We start from the raw sequence: 23,512 nt of genomic DNA, 5'->3' as shown, positions 1-23,512 counted from the left end.
TCCTGTAAGTATCACTGTTACGTATACGGAAAGAAGATACTTGTGTTTTGTGACCACCTAGCTCTTCGTTTCCCACTGTGATGTAAGTTTCTAAATGCCAGGTTAGTTCGGTGAATTTTGTCATTACAGAAATATTTATTTGAGATAAGACATGTAAGGGGAAGTCAAAATTTGGTGGCCGATGCACTATCGCGGCTACCACACGGCTTAGGCGAGTTCGCTGAACTGGTGGAACAATATAAAATACTGCTGTTAAAAGATGGAACTCGACGACAAAAATATTTGTCCATATGTAAGAACATAGAGAATGTGCATGAGGCAGATCCGCTATAGCGAACAGTGCGAGAAATGCGTAACAGTAGGGACGATAGTGAATTACAAAGGCATTATAAAATCGAGGACAATATTTTTGTACTACCGAAGGAAATCTGGGTATGAACAATGGCTCGTTTGTATTCCAGAAATAAATTTAGAAAATTTAATCTGGTATACACATCATTGTTGGAGACACTTCTGCATAAGAAAGTGTACAGGAAAATTGCCACGTATTGCTACTATCCGAACCTACAGAAACATGTACAGAAGTTAATACGCACCTGTACCAAATGTCAATAAGTCAAGACCACGAATAAAAGTACAAAAGGGGAATTTCACCCTATTAAACCGAATAGACTGCTAAGTCTTGTATCAGTATATGTCACTGGACCTCTACCCACTGCTCGAGGAAGTGTAAAGTATGTCCTAGCGATATATGACTTGTTCACGAAGTATGTCAAATTATATGCCTTAAAATGCATAACCCCTATCTCTGTTATTAAGCGGATAGTAATGGAATTTGTTCCACAAGTGGGCAAGCCTAGGACTATGTTATCGGGTTATGCTTCGTATTTTAAGAGTACGAAATGGAAAGAGTTCTTAAGTGATCAGGAGATCAAGCACATTTTTATATCACGCTTTAATCCACGCGCAAGTACAGTGGAAAGAAGTTTTCGTGAATTTAATAGCTTCATGAGGACATATGCTGCAACTAAGTATACGAAACGGAGCGAATACCTCAATATTTTAGAACAAATATTCCACAATTTTCCACATGATGCCACTGGTTTTACACCAGAGGCACTGCTGCGATGTAGCCTTAACCATGCACTGCACGCCTACTTGTGGCATATTTGTTTAGATGTAGAATGTTCGCAATAGATGGAGTTGTCTGCAAGCAGGCGGGAAGGCCTGTGGATGTGCTTGTTGTTGACCTGAATGTTACTATATCTATTGTACATTATCAGGACTAGAAATCCCGAACGGTGTCATATGACGCGTTAACTGCAGTAAAATGCCTAACAGTAAGCCCCCAGAGCCAGCAGAAGTGTAATTATTATTATTCGCGTTCGAATTTATTTGCTGGAAACTTAAGGGTAGCAAGCTAAACACTAAGAACTAAAAAGTCAGTGACCTAAAACAGAAGAATATGGCGGTCTCAGATTCATTTGTAGGCATTTTTAAAGTATGTGTAGTCGGCCCACTAAGAAGTGGCAGTGTAGGAACCGAGTGGCTGCAAATTCCTCAACACATTACCTGGAAACTGTGGTACTACAGTTTGATTCCAGGTGTAAGAGGCTCTAAGATGACTGCTTCTGCTGAAGGAACCATCGATAATGATTTGGTCTGGCTTGTACTTGTTAGTTAAACGGCTTGTGGTGTATGATATTCGGATAAGCATTTATGTACTGGATTTGCTTCTATGTAAATAACTACATAACACATATCTGTACTACCATGCGTATATACACTGTTCTAAATGGAATACTGCATCATGGTTGAATCACTCCTGGAAACAATGTGAGGACGATGAGCAATGCTGTGGTCAACCCCCGGATTTCCCCTGATCTTGCAGTACCCCTGAATTGTGCGTGCGCGTGCTAGGTTATTGCACCAACACACAACTCAGTGGGCAGTGTGCATGTTGGAAGCACTGTCATACAGTTAGAATTGAATCATGGAGCCGTATATCAACTGGAAAACTGGTGATGCATTTATCATGATACGATTCAGCGCCAATGAAGACTACGAAACCATTATGCTGTCGTACATCTAGGATAGTGGTCATTGGAATATGATAAAAAAGACTGGGATATGTAAAACGACATCTTTATAGGCCATCATTCGATATCGACGAATTGCAGACATATCAGATTTTCTTTGTGCAGTCCTCGGATAGTAAAGGTGCAGCAGTAATACTTCTTTGACCTTTAAAAAACCTACATCTGGCGTAGAGAAGATAGAGGATATTACGGTATATTGAGAGGTGGACAGACTTTCTATTCTACTCAATCGTTACGGATGTGACTGGGTCACTCGTTGAGCAACCATGGACCACATGTTTTCTATCGGCGAAAGATCCGGAGAGCGAGCCGGCCAGGGAAGCAATTCAATCTGGTTATTTACGAAGAACCTTTGGACAATGCGTGCCACGTGTGGTCGCGCATTATCCTGTTGAAATATGGCTGTGGCCAAGCCCTGAAGGTAAGGAAGGACAACTGGCTCCAGCACCTCGGATATGTAGCGCCGGCTATTTAAAGTACCGGCAATGCGTACTAGAGGCGTGCGAGAGTAATATCCAATACCGCCCCATACCATAATACCCGGTGCAAGACCAGTGTGGCGGTGCATAATGCAGCTGTCCAGCATCCTCTCTCCACGGTGTCTCCACACTCGAATCCGACCATCGTGGTGCTGCAGACAGAAGCGTGCCTCGTCAGTAAAGACAACGTCATTCCATTCTGCCGTCCACATCCGTCTGTCATCACACCATTGGCGACGGAGACGTCTGTGGTTCTGCGTCAATGGCAGACGAAGCAATGGACGTCTTGCTGACTGACCACTCTGCTGTAAACGGCGTCGAATGGTACGCGCAGACACTGGATGATGTGTTACAGACGCAATGTGCTGTTCTATGGTTCGGGATGTCACTGAGCGATCCGTCACTGCCATGCGCACAATTTGCCTATCAGCACGTGCAGTGGTGCACCGAGGTGAATGCGATCGACCACGTCGGTCCATCGTACCCTCCTGCATCCAACGGTCACATATCCGCATTACAGTTGTTTGGTTTCGTCCAACACGACTAGCGATTTCTCTGTATGATAATCCACAATCTCGGTAAGCCACTATCCTTCCTCTGTCGAACTCGGATACTTGATCAAAAGATGTTCGCTGTTGTCTACGAGGCATAACTGATCGTCTTGTGAAACAACCACAAGGTAAACACAAGTGCCGAACGTACACTCGTCGAAATCGCCAAGCCTTAAATGGCGCTATGAGGTGGCGCCACAGGCGCGCGTGATGTGCGTCTGCGCTGAAATTCTAATCAGTCGCATATCTCATCGCTGCAAACTCATGGTGTAAATTTCACTTGATTCGGATGCTTCCTTCAGGGTGTTGCATTTACGGTGGCCAGCAGTGTATGTAGGCTTCTCTCTATGCCTTCCGACTGACTTCTAATCAATGGAATGGAAGTGCTACATTTTCGCATAACACGTCCAAACAGAGAGTTGAAACTGAAGATGCAGCTTTGGTCAGCATTGGGTGTGTGTCTCACATTGGTAACAGAAGAACCGCTCTGACCACTAATTTGGTAAGACGCTACAGGAATGCATCTACTTGACTGTATTATATGGGAAACCCAGGTCTGCAGCCTCATACACATTTCAGATGGGGTGGTCATCGGAAAGGTATATTCGCTTATGTTAAGTGGGTCGCCCTTGGTGGCATATCTTGAGAACATACCGCACAACGTTTCGGTTTGCAGGTGAGAGGACGGGAAGCATACTGTTCAACATCCTGGTATTTACCCTAGTGAAATTTAAGCACCCAGTCCTTCCAAGATGTATAGGTCGGCTTTTGCGAATCTGGAATCATTAACAGCTGAATGCTCTGACTTCCAATGAAAGGCCGACAGCAAATAACAGCTGTATTGTTATTGGAGGCTGTTATTGAAAACGATCCCCTCAAGGTATTATTTCTCTCTCTGTTGTAGGTGTTGTATGCGAGAGAGAGAGAGCAGTTAGCGTTAAAATCAGAATCCTCCAATATCTGGGGATAGTCATCGACACTACCATTAAATGTGACTATGAGACATATGAGTGGACATGCACAGGGTCCACTTAGCAGCTGCAGCTAGGCAGTGCAGTGCAGCTATGGGCTGGGATGCCCTGGCCCCTGTTGGGCATTGCTCACGGATGGCTGGATCCAGCCTCAGAATTGCTGCACTGCCTTCAGGCTTACCCTTCATAAGTAGCTCCTCGGGACAAATAGCCCCTGAACAAGTGTTTCCCGCAGACCGTTATGTCTTGCAGAAATAGTGCGCAACAGAAAGATCGTGTGGTTTTTGATGAAATGGCTACTGCAGCTGGTGCGACGGACCTGGCAGTCACGAACTAGCACACGAGTAAAATACGTTAAAAAAAAAAAAAAACAAGATAGCAGATTTAGTCTCAACATATGACAGTCCCTTTGCTTTGTAAAGGATAAACAGGACAAATTTAAAGACATTTACGAATGACATAAAATGTACCACTGCATGACAGATGTTTATTTTTATGATCTGTAGAAGTGTAATTTCGTGGTGGTATCGCACACAAATGTAAAATTTTCCTAAATTAAATAACAGAGAAACAATGATGCATTACAAACAACCTTCTGGTTTAAGCACTGGACTGTCTACTTTAAATTAATTAATTGAAAAACATGCTAATTCAATTTTGTATATAAATTATGAATATGTTATTATTATCTCCTCTGCAATGTAATCAACATCGAATATCCCACCACTTTCATGTCACAGAATCCTTCCTGACCTGCAGATCAGCACATGCTGGGCGATTTTTCCGGTAATGTTTTTCCTGGGAGAAGTGAGTTGGGGGGAATGAGGGTGGGAGAGACCAAAGATGTTACAATTTCAAGCGCCCTCTTGTCGTGGTATTGTGAACTAGGTTAGTTGGTCAGGGGTTGTGAAAGAAGGCAGGTACAACCCCATCCCTTTGGCTGCAGGGAGAACGATTATCAGATCAACACTTAAGAATGATACCACCTACCTGCCAGATTGGTGGCAATCGCCTCTTTTGCTGCTAGTCCCCTGACAATTGCCACAGGTGGTGGGCAGCTCTGCTTCTACCTACCAGCAGTCCCTGCACAGTGCAGTAATGGTGTTTCTGTTCACAGCTGTCAGCGATCCTGGCGCTCAATGCGATGTAGTAATGGTGTTTTTTTAGCACTGTGCATCTGATCTCAACTGTTAACAGGTGGTGCAATATTATTCTAGGGTCCATTAGCACTGTGTGAGAGCTGTGTTGGCGTACTATTTTCAAGATCTTTACAGGTGGAGTTCAAGCGTTGTTTTTATTATCGTTTTTCACAATCTGTTTGGATCTTTATAGGCGACTTTTGGTACCATTTTGGGCAATGTGTTATTGAATCTGTAGCTGTGCTTATGGTTTCCTTAGACTGTTGATCTGTAGCAGTGTTGTTACAGAATACGACATGTAGCTGCTGGATAATGGTAATACTTGCACCTTCCTAAGCTTTTCAAGACAGTTTTAAAAGATACTGGAAAATTCTTTCCACAGGATGACACACGTTATTCCCAAAACAATGAAAAAATTACGCTATGTTCTGCCAAAAAGGCAGCTTAGCACACAATGAGCGTTTCCCGCCATTTTCCAGTTGGAGGATGGAATGGGGAGGGGAGGGTTAGGGATTGGAGGGGGGAGGGTTTGCAGGGTGGGGGAGTGGGGGAGGTTGGAGAGGAGAGAGAAAAACCCATGACATCATCAATGTGACATTGTCGCATCTATGGCCCCCATCTTGAATAAATCTGACAACACTGCAAACTGATCTAGTATGAAGGTAATGTCTCTACTCACAGTAGGAAGGCGACCATACGAGCAGTCACCGCTTGTCAGTGACCCAGAAGCAGTCATTAGTTCATGTCACTGTGAGACCTTGCATTCATATGTAAAGTTGTAACCTCTTCCCTAGAAACGTAATTCATTTCGGAAATTTCTCCTCTGTTTCCTTTACTGCTTGTTGGAAATATAGATAGAGTAATGTGGGATATAGGCTACAATCGCTTTCACCTTCTGCCTCCCTCTGTCTTCCATCGACTCCGGGAACTAGAGGCCAGATTTCCATCTAAATGTAAGATGCATGGATTTTTGCATGTTTCGCCCGTTTAGAAAGTAAATGCGCTTTTCCAAGATTTCATAGATATGACTCTATGAATTTAAACATTTATACTGCATATTATATCAATCATTTATAATCCATATTATATCAATCTGCGGCCTCAGCGCATATATTGCTATAACTTCCGTAGTGACATCTTCTGTTTATTTAGTTTTTTCATATCAACTACGCAAAAAATGCATAATGTGAGTAATATCGGCAGTTTTGTAGCAGTCTATAAACTTCCTACTAAACCCAAGGACCTGGGTTCGGTTCCATGAATTTTGATATAATTCAGTATACATCGTGCCAAAAAAATTTAATACATATGGGTCCTATTGTGATTAAGCGATGCTGCCCAGTATAATATGAAGGCTGGAAATAATTACACTACTGACCATAAAAATTGCTACACCACGAAGATGACGTGCTAGAGACGCGAAATTTAACCGTCAGGAAGAAGATGCTGTGATATGCAAATGATTAGGTTTTCATAGCATTCACACAAGGTTGGCGCCGGTGGCGACACCTAAACGTGCTGACATGAGGAAAGTTTCCAACCGATTTCTCATACACAAACAGCAGTTGACCGGCGTTGCATGGTGAAAGGTTGTTGTGATGCCTCGTGTAAGGAGGAGAAATGCGTACCATTACGTTTCCGACTTTGATAAAGATCGGATTGTAACCTATCGCGACTACGGTTCATCGTATCACGACATTGCTACTCGTATTGGTCGAGATCCAATGACTGTTAGCAGAATATGGAATCGGTGAGTTCAGGAGGGTAATAGGAACGCCGTGCTGGATCCCAACGGCCTCGTATCACTAGCAGTCGAGATGACAGGCATCTTATCCGCATGGCTGTAACGGATCGTGCAGCCACGTCTCGATGCCTGAGTCAACAGATGGGGACGTTTGCAAGACAACAACCATCTACACGAACAGTTCGACGACGTCTGCAGCAGCATGGACTATCAACACGGAGACCATGGATGCGGTTACCCTTGACGCTGCATCACAGACAGGAGCCTGCGGTGGTGTACTCAACGAACAACCTGGGTGCACGCACGAATGGCACAACATCATTTTTTCGGATGAATGCAGGTTCTGTTTACAGTATCATGATGGTCACATCCGTGTTTGGTGACATTGTGGTGAACGCGTGTATTCGTCATCGCCATACTGGCGTATCACCGGGCTTGATGGTATGGGGTGCCATTGGTTACTAGTCTCGGTCACCTCTTGGTCGCATTGACAGCACTTTGAACAGTGGACATTACATTACAGATGTGTTATATCCTGTGGCTCTACCCTTCATTCGATCGCTGCGAAGCCCTACATTTTAGCAGGATAATGCACGACCGCATGTTGCATATCCTGTACGGGCCTTTCTGGATACAGAAAATGTTCGACTGCTGCCCTGGTCAGCACATTCTCCAGATGTCTCACCAATAGAAAACGTCTGGTCAATGGTGGCCGAGCAACTGGCTCGTCACAGTACGCCAGTCACTACTCTTGATGAACTGTGGTATCGTGTTGAAGCTGCATGGGGAGCTGTACCTGTACACGCCATCCAACCTCTGTTTGACTCCATGCCCAGGCGTATCAAGGCCGTTATTACGGCCAGAGGTGGTTGTTCTGGGTAATGATTTCTCAGATCTATGCACCAAAATTGCGTGAAAATTTAATCATATATCAGTTCTAGTATAATATCTTTGTCCAATGAATACCCGTTTATCATCTGCATTTCTTCTTGGTGTAGCAATTTTAATGACCAGTAGTGTACAACTTTCTTCCCGGCGCTCCACGAATTCCTCGTCTGCGCAAACCTCTTCATCTCAGCGTAGCACTTGCAACCTTTGTCCTCAATTAGTTAGTGGTCGTATTCCAATCTCTGCCTTCCTGTGAAGATTTTACCCTCTATGGCTTCCTGGCGTATCATGGAAGTTATTGCCTGATGTCTTAACAGATGTCCTATCATTCTGTCCCTTCTTCTTGTCAGTGTTTCCCATAATACCTTTCCTCCCCGATTCTGAAGAGAACCTCCTCATTCCATTCCTGTACAGTCTGCCTAACTTTCAACATTCTTCTTTAGCACCACAAAACAAATGCTTCGATTCCCTTCTGTTCCAATTTTCCCACAGATCATGTTTCACTGCCATACAATTCTGTGCTTCACGCCCATTCTTTCTTCCTCAGATTACCGCCTATCTTTGATATTAGTAGACCTCTCTTGGCCAGCAATGCTCTTTTTGCCAATGCTAATTTGCTTTTTATGTCCTCCTTGCTCTTTAGGTCATGTGTTGTTTTGCTACCTACGGAGCAGAATCCCTTAAGCTACCTCTCATGAAATACGTGTTCTTTCGATTTACACTAAATTCATATTCTTTACTCAAAAGATTGTTCATTTCATCCAATACATCCTGTAATTGTTCTCCACTTTCACTGAGGTTAGCAGCTTCATCAGCGAATCTTATCACTGATATCTTTTCTCCTTCAACTTTAATCCCACTCATGAACCATTCTTTTAGTACCGTCATTGCTTCTTCGATGTATAGATTGAACAGTAGGAGCGAAAGAATACATTCCTGCCTTACGTCCTTTTTCATTCGAGCGCTTCGTTCTTGGTCGTCCACTCTTATTGTTCCCTCTTGGCTATTGTACGTATTGTATATTACTCGTCATTCAATGTAGCTTACTACAGTTTATATGCGAGTTGCGTTTGCGTGCGTGTGTATTTGTGTATGTTTTATCTCCGACGAAAGCCTTGTTGGCTGAAAGTACATTTTGTGACAGTTTTTTGTTGTGCCTATCTGCGACTCAGCATCTCCAATTTATGGTGAGTAGCAACTATCCATTTCATAATATTGGTAGATTCCATCCTGGATTTTCCATTGTCCAGGTTTTCGAATATCTTGCCCCACTTCACATTTTGGAACGGTTTTTCCAGTTTTCACTATCAGCGGCAACGTAAAAACTGCCTCTCTGTTTTCTTTAACTTTCTGAAAGCTAAACTGATCGCCATCTAACACATCCTCGATATTCTTCACCATTCTTCTGTTAATGTACCATCCTTGATTTTAATTTCACCGTACGTTGTTTTGGCTTATTACATGCTGAGTCAGTCCTTCCATCAATTATTTCTTTTTCGATTTATCTACGTTTTTCATGCAGTCATTTCACTGTAGCTTCCCTGCACTTCCGATTTGTTTCATTCCTAAACGGCATCTCTTTCCGTATTTCTGGATTTCCCTGAACATTTTTGCATTTCCTTCTTTTATCGGTCATTTGAAGCATTTCTTCTGTTGCCCATGGTTTCTTCGCATTTACATTCTTTGCACATATGTTTTTCTTTCCAACTTCCGTGATGGATGTTTTTAGAGGTGTCCAGTCCTCTTTAACTGAACTGCCTATTGAGCTATTCCTTATCGCAGTATCTATAGCCTCACAGAACTCGAAACATATCTCCTCATTCCATACTACTCCCGTATTTAACTTCTTTGCAATTGATTCCAGGTATCCTTGTCTTCTTTCCATTTGAATTCACTGACCCCACTAGATCTAGATTGTGCCATAGCATTTTCCTTTTCGGATTTTGTAGCTTCCCTACCTCGTTCAAACTTCAGACTTCCCAAGCTCCGACTCGTAGGACGTCACCCTTTCGTTGATTATTCAGTCTTCTTCCCATGGCTACCACAGCTTTGGCAGTACCCTCGCAGTGATCCGAACTGGGGACTAGTACAGAATCTTTTGTCAATGAGCAGATCCTGACACTTTTCCAGTAACAGACCACATGTTCTGTGGACACATATTATGTGCCTTTAATGCTGTGGTTTCTATTGCCTTCTGCATCCTCATACCGTTGATCGTTGCTGATTGTTCCGCCTTTATGGGCAGTTCCCCAACAGCAAGAGAATCACCTTGATTTTGAACTTATGCAGATAAAAAGTCTTTTGTGGCTAAAATAGAAAAGAATTTCACTTAGTCTGACTTGGGCCGAAATTTCGTCACTTGACTTTGCACCTTTCAGGACTCGTGACGCAGAAAGTACATTCTCTATGTCCAAAAATAAGCCTTAGTGAACAAAATTTAATGAACGTTGTTTTTCTGTGTACTGTCGTAGCAGGAAATGAAAATAAATACGGAACTGCATTTTGATAACGGGCATTTTTATTGTTATGTACGTAATTGTGAATTGTAATGATATGATGCTGCATGAATGCATATCTGTTATACGATTTGATGGTGCATTAAAATCCGGGCTCTACTTACAACCGTCTTTGATTTTCATATGACGACCATCACGCAATCTTTAACAATGCACGTTAACTACATTTTGTCTCTACTTTTCTTACGACAACAATCAAAATGTTTCCACTTTAGGTTACTACATTTTGTGGTACTTTTGTAACAGCTTTCTTATGAAAATAAAAGAAGAGAGTGAATGCAATATTTTATCTAATTGTACGACTCGTGTAACTCTTGCCTTCCTTCTGCAAAAATTGTAAACTATCACTACCTGCTTTGTATCCCTTACAATGTCAAAGTTGCAAAGAGTATACTCCAGAGAATGTTACCCACAAACTCCACTGGACAGATCCGATTCGAGACCGGCATGTGCTAAATCTTGGGAGCAGCGGATGTGGCTATCCCGGCAGGAAGTATGTATTTTGCAATCACCACTTCCGAAATTGGTGATTCAGCACCACTAGCACCTGCAAGCACCTACCTTCCTTGCTATGGAAATTATTTCATTTTTCTTGAAGCTGTGGCGTCGTCCAGAGATCGCTGTTCCACACCGAAGTCGGCAACGAGAATCGATACTGCGGACTTGAGCGAGAGCTCGCTATAACTCGCAACAGCCAATAGGAGACACGCCAGGCGACACGTCCTCCCTCTCAGCATAGCAGCATTCTAGCACTGAGTTTAATACAGAGTCAAGCGTCCAACAAGAGATCTCCTGCAGTTCGTGACCTCATCTGAAGGAGCGAACACCATCGTGTAAGATCAACGGGTTGTTGAAGTTTCTGATGAAATTTACTTTCGTAAATGTTGCGTTATGTAATGCACTAGAACTGTTGGATAATAAGTGCGTCTAGAGATGCCTTAACAGCCAATGACAGCTGTAAATTGTATGGGAATCCTGCGGCAAATACCTGAGTTAAAGTTAGGTATATCTTTTACTTATAAATGTATATAGTGGATGATAATTAATGTGTTCTAGATTGATGAGCCTCGTCCCAGAGCAGTCAAAGAATCCATTATTGCTGTTCCACGAAGGTAGTTTCGTCTGGTGACAGCAGAAGCCCTTCGGAATTCTCTCAGACTCAAATGTCCGGCACAACGGGTATAGCAGCTTCGTCATTGTTGGTTTTCACAAGGATCTTAGTAAGTCTGGTTGAATGTTACCCGCCGGCCGGTGTGGCCAAGCGGTTCTAGGCGCTTAAGTCTGGAACCGCGCGACCGCTACAGTCGCAGGTTGGAGACCTGCCTCGTTCATGGATGTGTGTGATGTCCTTAGGTTAGTTAGGTTTGAGTAGTTCTAAGTTCTAGGGGACTGATGACCTCCGGTGTTAAGTCCCATAGTGGTCAGAGCCATTTATTTGAGTGTCACCTGCTTCACGGCTGTATATGTTCCAAAATTATATTGTTCTTGTTGTTCTGGTCTTCAGTCCAGAGACTGGTTTGATGCAGCTCTCCATGCTACTCTATCCTGTGCAAGCTTCTTCATCTCCCAGTACCTATTGCAACCTACAGTCTCCTGAATCTGTTTATTGTATTCATCTCTTGGTCTGCCTCTACGATTTTTACCCTCCACGCTGCCCTCCAATATTAAATTCGTGATCCGTTGATGCCTCAGAATATGTCCTACAAAGCGATCGCTTCTCCTGGTCAAGTTGTGCCACAAATTTCTCTTCTCCCCAATTCTATTCAGTGCCTCCTCCTTAGTTATGTGAACTACCCATCTAATCTTCGGCATTCTTCTGTAGCACCACATTTCGAAAGCTTCTATTCTCTTATTGTCTAAACTATTTATCGTCCACGTTTCACATCCATACATTGCTACATTCCATACAAATACTTTCAGATTTATATTATTATCAGTTATTTTGAATGTGAGCAGGCCGGCCGAAGTGGCCGTGCGGTTAAAGGCGCTGCAGTCTGGAACCGCAAGACCGCTACGGTCGCAGGTTCGAATCCTGCCTCGGGCATGGATGTTTGTGATGTCCTTAGGTTAGTTAGGTTTAACTAGTTCTAAGTTCTAGGGGACTAATGACCTCGGCAGTTGAGTCCCATAGTGCTCAGAGCCATTTGAACCAATGTGAGCATGTTTTTCAACTTAATTCATAATTTTTGAGCCGGCCGGTGTGGTCGAGTGGTTCTAGGCGCTTCAGTCTGGAACTGAGCGACCACTACGGTCGCAGTTTCGAATCCTACCTCCGGCATGGATGTGTGTGATGTCCTTAGGTTAGGTTTAAGTAGTTCTAAGTTCTAGGGGACTGATGACGTCAGCTGTTAAGTCCCATAGTGCTCAGAGTCATAATTTTTGTCTTGGTTTTAGAAAGCAGAAGAACCGACTGTTTGACTAGAATGACGCAGCGCATTAGACATCGAATGATATCTTTATTTCTCGAAGAATTAATGGTCCCCCCCCCCCCCCCCATAAAGTAAACGGTTTAGAGCCCCGGCTTTTGATAATGTTTGTACAAACCTTACATCTAATTTTGGGCAATATAACGAATGTAAATATTCGAAAGAATAATTTATCCTGAATATCACTGTCTCACGTTTATTTTGTTGCAGCAGTGTTCGTGACGATGTTTTATGAATCCTGATGCTCACTATTGCATCATTGGCAGTGTCGTAAGTATTACCCTTTTATCTTCGTCATCGTTTTCAGTTGTACTCGGCTCCTCCTCTTCAGGCCAAAAGACTAATGCAGAGTAAAGAAACTGAGTGGGAGAAAGAAACTCCTGGGTCCTATAATACGTTCCAAAAACAGAACCAGTGCTTTGTCGGCGATTACATCAGCGCATACCTCCTTCTGCGGAGCAGTGCCCGGTGCCAAATTTACTGCCGAGGGAAAAACACTTTGCCGACGCTGGCCCCTCCTTTGGCGGGCCGTGTTTACGAGAGGCGCGCCTCCTTGTGCGGCGACGAGCTGTGACGGCAGACACGCGCAGGCCCTTACGACCGGGGCGCCGGCTGAGCCAGCAGGCCGTGTCCGGCAGGTAAGGCGAATCAAGGCGGACACCTCGGCGAGTTAAGGCGTCGTAAAGCCGCCGCTGCTTTACGGCGAATCCCGGACCGTGGCGAGTGCCCGCGACGCCGTCGGCCACATCTCACGTACCAGCTGTAGGCCGGCCAACGCATTTCTCTCTGCGGTCGTAACGGAAATGAACCGCACCAGCTCTCGCAGGCGAACGCTGCTGTTGGCGAGGACTGTTTTACAGTTTCTCCTCTAGACCGTTATCAAGGCTAATTTGCACGGAGGTGACGAAAGTCACGGGATAACTACATGTGCATTTAGAATAGGCGGTATTATCGCGCATATAAGGAATAAAAATGCAATGCACTGGTGGAGCTCTCATTTGTACTGAGGTCATTCACGTGAAGAAATTTCCACGTGATTATAAGAGCACAACGGGAAAGCAATTGAAATTGATATGGGCAATGACGTAACAATTGTAAAGGCAAACATTATTTGTTTCACAATATTATTACTGACTGAAAAGACATTGCCCCTACATCTCAGGCAGTTACTGAGTAGTAGCTGCCGGCCGGAGTGGCCGTGCGGTTCTAAGCGCTTCAGTTTGGAACCGCGTGACCGCTACGGTCGCAGGTTCGAATCCTGCGTCGGGCATGGATGTGTGTGATGTCCTTAGGTTAGTTAGGTTTAAGTAGTTCTAAGTTCTAGGGGACTGATGACCTCAGAAGTTAAGTCCCATAGTTCTCAGAGAGAGAGAGAGAGTAGTAGCTCAGCGAATTTAAATTCAGTATGGCGAGAGGCAACAGCTATTAGAAATTAATTTTGTCATTATTTTAAGTGTATTGTTGTGTACATAGTTCCGCGTAGTCAGCGCGTACACAACTTTCCCACTAGAGCGCGCCCCACTAAGCACAACAGCGCAGGCGCAGCGCTCGTCCGTCTCCGCACTACGAGATGGCGCTGTCTTAGAGACGGACCAAATTCTGCTTCTGCCGATCCGCGTATTAATATGTAACGCAGCCAATGAGATTGCTGCTAACGTAGAACCTTTTCTCCTCGCGGATCACACTCCCGCAGTGTTACCTGAACACGCGAGATATTATAACGGAAGTGCAGACCTCCGATTAGTCAGTCTGCATTCATCTGCACCAGTCTGCATTAGTCTGCATTAGTCTATAGTCAAGTTTCTGTCTGCGCCTAATAAGATTATTATATTCCTGCACATAGCCATGAAGATAAATGTATAGACACTTTCGTCAAGTATAAGAGATATGTGAGAATAAGATTAATGTACCAAGACAAAAGGAACTTCAGATTGTCAATTGTAAATAGCATCCAGAACCAAGTTAAGTTTTTTTATGCTTGTTATTATTTTAATAAATGTATGTGAAAATTAATCATGTACTGTTTAAAGTTGGTCACCATCAATCTGCTACTCTAAGCGTACAAGAGGCATTTGTATCGTCTGGCCTAACGGCAGAAGATAAACACGCCACGATAAGACCACGAGACATATTGCTGACACTCGCCTACTTCGTTAGAGCGACAAGTCAAATAATCTGATGGTGTCTGTACCGAAGGTCTTACAGTACGCACACCACCTGTATGAAAAATGAAAATTTGGCATAAAGTTCATTTAAAGGTGTACATGAATGTTTCCCTTAATAACTGTTGTACAGACATACGTGTTCACTAACGTATGTGTAAATGAAGTAAACTGTTAGCTCTTTTAATATAAAGAAAAGAAAATAAGCACCATTATTAACAGTGTTTAATTAATATTCATGAGAGAGATTTTATTCTTGGATAACATGTTTGACGTGGAATTTATAGTGTAAATATCAGTCAGGAAAAATATTTATATCTGACAGTTACTGTACAGTATGACATTTCCGCTGACATAAATAATTGGCGAGAAAGAAAAGGAAAGGAAAATGCAAGGGAAAAAGGTAAGACGAAATAATTATTTCCGGCCGCACAGGTCATTCCGGCAATGCAACGGCGAGATCGAAAATTTTGCCCGGACTGAAACTCGAAGCTGGATGTCCAACGGAATAGTCACCACTCATATCTACAATTCTAGGGACACGACAGCTGTTTGATGAAGAAGTTACAGAGCAGAGCAGATGCACAACCATGTCCGAACTCCTAAGTGAATAAGAAATCTGCGAATGATCGCGTTGTTCGCGGGGGTGGGAGGCTTCGTCGTCATGCGGAGCGCGGCAAGTTGGAAATCTGGATCTAATAGAATGCGTGTCCGGATGGCCGAGTTGGTTAGGGCAACAGTTTTAGAGGAGTGGAGCTTCCGGGTTAGGGTCTCAGTCCAGCAAATATTTTCAACTACCGCTGTTGCATTTCTGCTATGCCCTGTGCGGCTGGAAGCCATTCCTACCTCTTCCTCTTCTCGTTTCCTTTCCATTCCTTTCACTCCAATCGTTTAAGTATACAGGGTGTTACAAAAAAGTACGGCCAAACTTTCAGGAAACATTCCTCACACAAAAATAAAGAAAAGATGTCACGTGGACATGTGTCCGGAAACGCTTAATTTCCAAGTCAGAGCTCATTTTAGTTTCGTCAGTATTTACTGTACTTCCTCGATTCACCGCCAGTTGGCCAAATTGAAGGAAGGTAATGTTGACTTCGGTGCTTGTGTTGACATGCGACTCATTACTCTACAGTACTAGCATCAAGCACATCCGTACGTAGCATCAACAGGTTAGTGTTCATGACGAACGTGGTTTTGCAGTCAGTGCAATGTTTAGAAATGCGGAGTTGGCAGATGCCCATTTGATGTATGGATTTTTTTTTTGTCATCAGTCTACTGACTGGTTTGATGCGGCCCGCCACGAATTCCTTTCCTGTGCTAACCTCTTCATCTCAGAGTAGCACTTGCAACCTACGTCCTCAATTATTTGCTTGACGTATTCCAATCTCTGTCTTCCTCTACAGTTTTTGCCCTCTACAGCTCCCTCTAGTACCATGGAAGTCATTCCCTCATGTCTTAGCAGATGTCCTATCATCCTGTCCCTTCTCCTTATCAGTGTTTTCCACATATTCCTTTCCTCTCCGATTCTGCGTAGAACCTCCTCATTCCTTACCTTATCAGTCCACCTAATTTTCCACATTCGTCTATAGCACCACATCTCAAATGCTTCGATTCTCTTCTGTTCCGGTTTTCCCACAGTCCATGTTTTACTACCATACAATGCTGTACTCCAGACGTACATCCTCAGAAATTTCTTCCTCAAATTAAGGCCGGTATTTGATATTAGTAGACTTGTCTTGGCCAGAAATGCCTTTTTTGCCATAGCTAGTCTGCTTTTGATGTCCTCCTTGCTCCGTCCGTCATTGGTTATTTTACTGCCTAGGTAGCAGAATTCCTTAACTTCATTGACTTCGTGACCATCAATCCTGATGTTAAGTTTCTCGCTGTTCTCATTTCTACTACTTCTCATTACCTTCGTCTTTCTCCGATTTACTCTCAAACCATACTGTGTACTCATTAGACTGTTCATTCCGTTCAGCAGATCATTTAATTCTCCTTCACTTTCACTCAGGATAGCAATGTCATCAGCGAATCGTATCATTGATATCCTTTCACCTTGTATTTTAATTCCACTCCTGAACCTTTCTTTTATATCCATCATTGCTTCCTCGATGTACAGATTGAAGAGTAGGGGCGAAAGGCTACAGCCTTGTCTTACACCCTTCTTAATACGAGCACTTCGTTCTTGATCGTCCACTCTTATTATTCCCTCTTGGTTGTTGTACATATTGTATATGACCCGTCTCTCCCTATAGCTTACCCGTACTTTTTTCAGAATCTCGAACAGCTTGCACCATTTTATATTGTCGAACGCTTTTTCCAGGTCGTCAAATCCTATAAAAGTGTCTTGATTTTTCTTTAGCCTTGCTTCCATTATTAGCCGTAACGTCAGAATTGCTCTCGTCCCTTTACTTTTCCTAAAGCCAAACTGATCGTCACCTAGCGCATTCTCAATTTTCTTTTCCATTCTTCTGTATATTATTCTTGTAAGCAGCTACGATGCATGAGCTGTTAAGCTGATTGAGCGATAATTCTCGCACTTATCAGCTCTTTCCGTCTTCGGAATTGTGTGGATGATGCTTTTCCGAAAGTCAGATGGTATGTCGCCAGACTCATATATTCTACACACCAACGTGAATAGTCGTTTTGTTGCCACTCCCGCCAATGATTTTAGAAATTCTGATGGAATGTTATCTATCCCTTCTGCCTTATTTCACCGTAAGTCCTCCAAAGCTCTTTTAATTTCCGATTCTAATACTGGATCCCCTATCTCTTCTAAATCGACTACTGTTTCTTCTTCTATTACATCAGACAAATCTTCACCCTCATAGAGGCTTTCAATGTATCCTTTCCACCTTTCTGCTCTCTCCTCTGCATTTAACAGTGGAATTCCCGTTGCACTCTTAATGTTACCACCGTTGCTTTTAATGTCACCAAAGGTTGTTTTGACTTTCCTGTATTCTGAGTCTGTCCTTCCGACAATCATATCTTTTTCGATGTCTTCACATTTTTCCTGCAGCCATTTCGTCTTAGCTTCCCTGCACTTCCTATTTATTTCATTCCTCAGCGACTTGTATTTCTGTATTCCTGATTTTCCCGGAACATATTTGTACTTCCTCCTTTCATCAATCAACTGAAGTATTTCTTCTGTTAGCCATGGTTTCTTCGCAGCTACATTCTTTGTACCTATGTTTTCCTTCCCAACTTCTGTGATAGCCCTTTTTAGAGATGTCCATTCTTCTTCAACTGTACTGCCTACTGCGCTATTCCTTATTGCTGTATGTGTAGCGTTAGAGAACTTCAAACGTATCTCGTCTTTCCTTAGTACTTCCGTATCCCACTTCTTTGCGTATTGATTCTTCCTGACTAATGTCTTGAACTTCAGCCTACTCTTCATCACTACTATTTTGTGATCTGAGTCTGTATCTGCTCCTGGGTACGCCTTACAATCCAGTATCTGATTTCGAATTAGCACGGGGCAATAGCCATTCCGCGGTACGTTTGTATCGAGACAGATTTCCAGAACGAAGGTGTCCCGACAGGAAGACGTTCGAAGCAATTGATCGGCGTCTTAGGGAGCACGGAACATTCCAGCCTATGACTCGCGACTGGGGAAGACCTAGAACGACGAGGACACCTGCAATGGACAAGGCCTTTGTGCATTGACGATAACCCTAACGTCAGCGTCAGAGAAGGTCCTGCTGTAAAAGGTAACGTTGACCATGTCACTGTATGGAGAGTGCTACGGGAGAACCAGTTGTTTCTGTACCATGTACAGCGTATGCAGGCACTATCAGCAGCTGATTGACCTCCACGGGTATGGTTCATGCAACAATGTGTCAATCCTCTTTCAGTGCAAATGTTCTCTTTATGGATGAGGCTTCATACCAACGTGATCAAACTGTAAATTTTCACAATCAACATGTGTGGGCGGACGAGAATCCGCACGCAGTTGTGCAATCACGTCATCAACACAGATTTTCTGTGAACGTTTGGGCAGGCATTGTTGGTGATGTCTTGATTGAGCCCCATGTTCTTCCACCTACGTTCAATGGAGCACGTTATCATGACTTCATAAGGGATACTCTACCTGTGCTGCTAGAACATGTGCCTTTACAAGTACGACACAACATGTGGTTCATGCACGATGGAGCTTCTGCACATTTCAGTCGAAGTGTTCGTACGCTTCTCAACAACAGATTCGGTGACCGATGGATTGGTAGAGGCGGACCAATTCCATGGCCTCCACGCTCTCCTGACATCAACCCTCTTGACTTTCATTTATGGGGGCATTTGAAAGCTCTTGTCTACGCAACCCCGGTAGCAAATGAAGAGACTCTTCGTGCTCGTATTGTGGACGGCTGTGATACAATACGCCATTCTCCAGGGCTGCATCAGCGCATCAGGGATTCCATGCGACGAGGGTGGATGCATGTACCCTCGCTAACGGACGACATTTTCAACATTTCCTGTAACAAAGTGTTTGAAGTCACGCTGGTACGTTCTGTTGCTGTGTGTTTCTATTCCATGATTAATGTGATTTGAAGAGAAGTAATAAAATGAGCGCTAACATGGAAAGTAAGCGTTTCCGGACACATGTCCAAATAACATATTTTCTTTCTTTGTGTGTGAGGAATGTTTCCTGAAAGTTTGGCCGTACCTTTTTGTAACACCCTGTATGTCCCAGTTGCTTCAGCGCGAGTGATGTATCTTCTGTTGGACGTGATCATCGGAATAGACACCACTCACATCTATATTTCTACTGACTGTTAATGTACATCTGCATCAGAGCTTATAGTACCAGATGCGTACGGGCTTAATCTGATGATTAAACATCTTAGTATCTGCCAACTACTGTGTCGCTAGTAACAAATGAATTGTCTTTTCAATTACAAAGCTTTTAGCAGAGACGGCAAAATGATTTAACCCGAGTCCTATTACCTGTTGTACTAAGTTTTATCTATACACTTTACACTTTAACCCATAGTACATCTTTAAAGTTTTACCAACCTACATTAACTTTAAATGTATACACACGTCTCAGTATAATTCCTAATAAACCATATTGAACAACCCAGAAATGTTGCAGGTACTCAATTGTTGGGAACATTATTCATCAGCAGCCAATGTCAATGACCATTCCAATAAAGTGGGCATCAGGCATATGTCTGACAACACACACATACTAGTGTCAAGATGGTATCACTCTGTGAGCTATATAACAAACCGTGGATGAAGTGTTCTGTAGATTGTGTTAATGCATGGATGGAAGGCCGTGTCCGTGAGAGGTGCTTCCACGTATGGGCGTGTTTATCGCCCTTCACTTGGTGGTGGTGGTGGTTAGTGTTTAACGTCCCGTCGACAACGAGGTCATTAGAGACGGAGCGCAAGCTCGGGTTAGGGAAGGATTGGGAAGGAAGTCGGCCGTGCCCTTTCAAAGGAACCATCCCGGCATTTGCCTGAAACGATTTAGGGAAATCATGGAAAACCTAAATCAGGATGGCTGGAGACGGGATTGAACCGTCGTCCTCCCGAATGCGAGTCCAGTGTGCTAACCACTGCGCCACCTCGCTCGGTCGCCCTTCACTTGGTCAAGTCACACATGGTATGGTTCGCGTCCTAGTGCATCTCGTAAGAGGTAATTTGCACAGCTGATTGCCAGGTGAATTCATTCTGTCCTAAGAGATATCCCTCCTATCGTAGTGATTTCCAATGTTTTCGCTAAACATTTTAGGGTTAATTTAACCAAAGGAAAGAGCTACAGAATAAAGGTAATTAAAGTTGATAACATTACTATTAGAAGAAAATACTGTATCTTGCACGAAGACCAGCGTATTAGAGAAACTGTAGTTAGGGTCTTCGTTCAAACGTTTGAAATCCTGCGATAAAGGTGAACTGCTCAATGGAACTTAGGAAAATGGAAGAGGTGACGGAATTTCACCAGACTTGTGGTGGACATCAGTACATCGCTCTGAAATTACTGGTAATACAACAGATTACCCCCCCCCCCCCCATGAACCATGGACCTTGCCGTTGGTGGGGAGGCTTGCGTGCCTGAGCGATACAGATAGCCGTACCGTAGGTACAACCACAACGGAGGGGTATCTGTTGAGAGGCCAGACAAAAGTGTGGTTCCTGAAGAGGGGCAGCAGCCTTTTCAGTAGTTGCAAGGGCAACAGTCTGACTGATCTGGCCTTGTAACAATAACCAAAACGGCCTTGCTGTGCTGGTACTGCGAACGGCTGAAAGCAAGGGGAAACTACGGCCGTAATTTTTCCCTAGGGTATGCAGCTTTACTGTATGATTAAATGATGATGGCGGCCTCTTGGGTAAAATATTCCGGATCTCCGGGCGGGGACTACTCAAGAGGATGTCGTTATCAGGAGAAACAAAACTGGCATTCTACGGATCGGAGCGTGGAATGTCAGATCCCTTAATCGGGCAGGTAGGTTAGAAAATTTAAAAAGGGAAATGGATAGGTTAAAGTTAGATATAGTGGAAATTAGTGAAGTTCGGTGGCAGGAGGAACAAGACTTCTGGTCAGGTGACTACAGGGTTATCAACACAAAGTCAAATAGGGCTAATGCAGGAGTAGGTTTAATAATGAATAGGAAAATAGGAGTGCGGGTAAGCTACTACAAACAGCTTAGTGAACGCATTATTGTGGCCAAGATAGATACGAAGCCCACACCTACTACAGTAGTACAAGGTTATATGCCAACTAGCTCTGCAGATGACGAAGAAATTGAAGAAATGTATGATGAAATAAAAGAAATTATTCAGATAGTGAAGGGAGACGAAAATTTAATAGTCATGGGTGACTGGAATTCGAGTGTAGGGAAAGGGAGAGAAGGAAACGTAGTAGGTGAATATGGATTGGGGCTAAGAAATGAAAGAGGAAGCCGTCTGGTAGAATTTTGCACAGAGCACAACTTAATCATAGCTAACACTTGGTTTAAGAATCATGATAGAAGGTTGTATACATGGAAGAACCCTGGAGATATTAAAAGGTATCAGATAGATTATATAATGGTAAGACAGAGATTTAGAAACCAGGTTTTAAATTGTAAGACATTTCCAGGGGCAGATGTGGACTCTGACCACAATCTATTGGTTATGACCCGTAGATTAAAACTGAAGAAACTGCAAAAAGGTGGGAATTTAAGGAGATGGGACCTGGATAAACTGAAAGAACCAGAGGTTGTACAGAGTTTCAGGGAGAGCATAAGGGAACAATTGACAGGAATGGGGGAAAGAAATACAGTAGAAGAGGAATGGGTAGCTTTGAGGGATGAAGTAGTGAAGGCAGCAGAGGATCAAATAGGTAAAAAGACGAGGGCTAGTAGAAATCCTTGGGTAACAGAAGAAATATTGAATTTAATTGATGAAAGGAGAAAATATAAAAATGCAGTAAATGAAGCAGGCAAAAAGGAATACAAACGTCTCAAAAATGAGATCGACAGGAAGTGCAAAATGGCTAAGCAGGGATGGCTAGAGGACAAATGTAAGGATGTAGAGGCTTTTCTCACTAGGGGTAAGATAGATACTGCCTACAGGAAAATTAAAGAGACCTTTGGAGATAAGAAAACCACTTGTATGAACGTCAAGAGGTCAGATGGAAACCCAGTTCTAAGCAAAGAAGGGAAAGCAGAAAGGTGGAAGGAGTATATAGAGGGTCTATACAAGGGCGATGTACTTGAGGACAATATTATGGAAATGGAAGAGGATGTAGATGAAGATGAAATGGTAGATACGATACTGCGTGAAGAGTTTGACAGAGCACTGAAAGACCTGAGTCGAAACATGGCCCCGGAGTAGACAACATTCCATTGGAACTACTGACGGCCCTGGGAGAGCCAGTCCTGCTTAGAATTGTGGACAGTTGGGAATGTGAGTCTCACGCGAAGCGTGCAAGGGATAAGTCCCTGCAGTCGCGCTAGTCATCTGCGTGCTCGGTGGCTCAGATGGATAGAGCTTCTGCCATGTAAGCAGGAGGTCCCGGGTTCGAGGCCCGGTCGGGGCACACATTTTCAGCTGTCCACATCGAGGTATAACAACAACACCTGTCAGCAGCTGAGGTTTTCACTTAGTCATCACTTATTCCACGGAAAAGCTGCACGGTCATCAACAGTAACTGTTCTTTCGAGGACAAGTTACTGTCTTCGTATATATATAGTTAAAGGCTACCCAGCCATCGTCTGTGCGAATGTGCACAGGTTGCCCAAACTCTTACGGGAATCGCCAAAGCGTGAGCGAGTAATGAGTGAGTGGGCAAATGTCTATAAGGTACAATACATATGTAGAATTGTGGACAGTTGGGATTGTGAGTCTCACGGGAAGCGTGCAAGGGATAAGTCCCTGCAGTCGCGCTAGTCATCTGTGTCCTCGGTGGCTCAGATGGTTAGAGCGTCTGCCATGTAAGCAGGAGATCCCGGGTTCGAGGCCCGGTCGGGGCACACATTTTCAGCTGTTCACATCGAGGTATAACAACAACACCTGTCGGCAGCTGAGGTTTTCAGTTAGTCATCACTAATAAT

This window comes from Schistocerca nitens, chromosome 2 (assembly GCF_023898315.1).
Source record: "Schistocerca nitens isolate TAMUIC-IGC-003100 chromosome 2, iqSchNite1.1, whole genome shotgun sequence".
NCBI classification, from domain to species: domain Eukaryota; kingdom Metazoa; phylum Arthropoda; class Insecta; order Orthoptera; family Acrididae; genus Schistocerca; species Schistocerca nitens.
Note: the sequence above shows the minus strand (reverse complement) of the source record.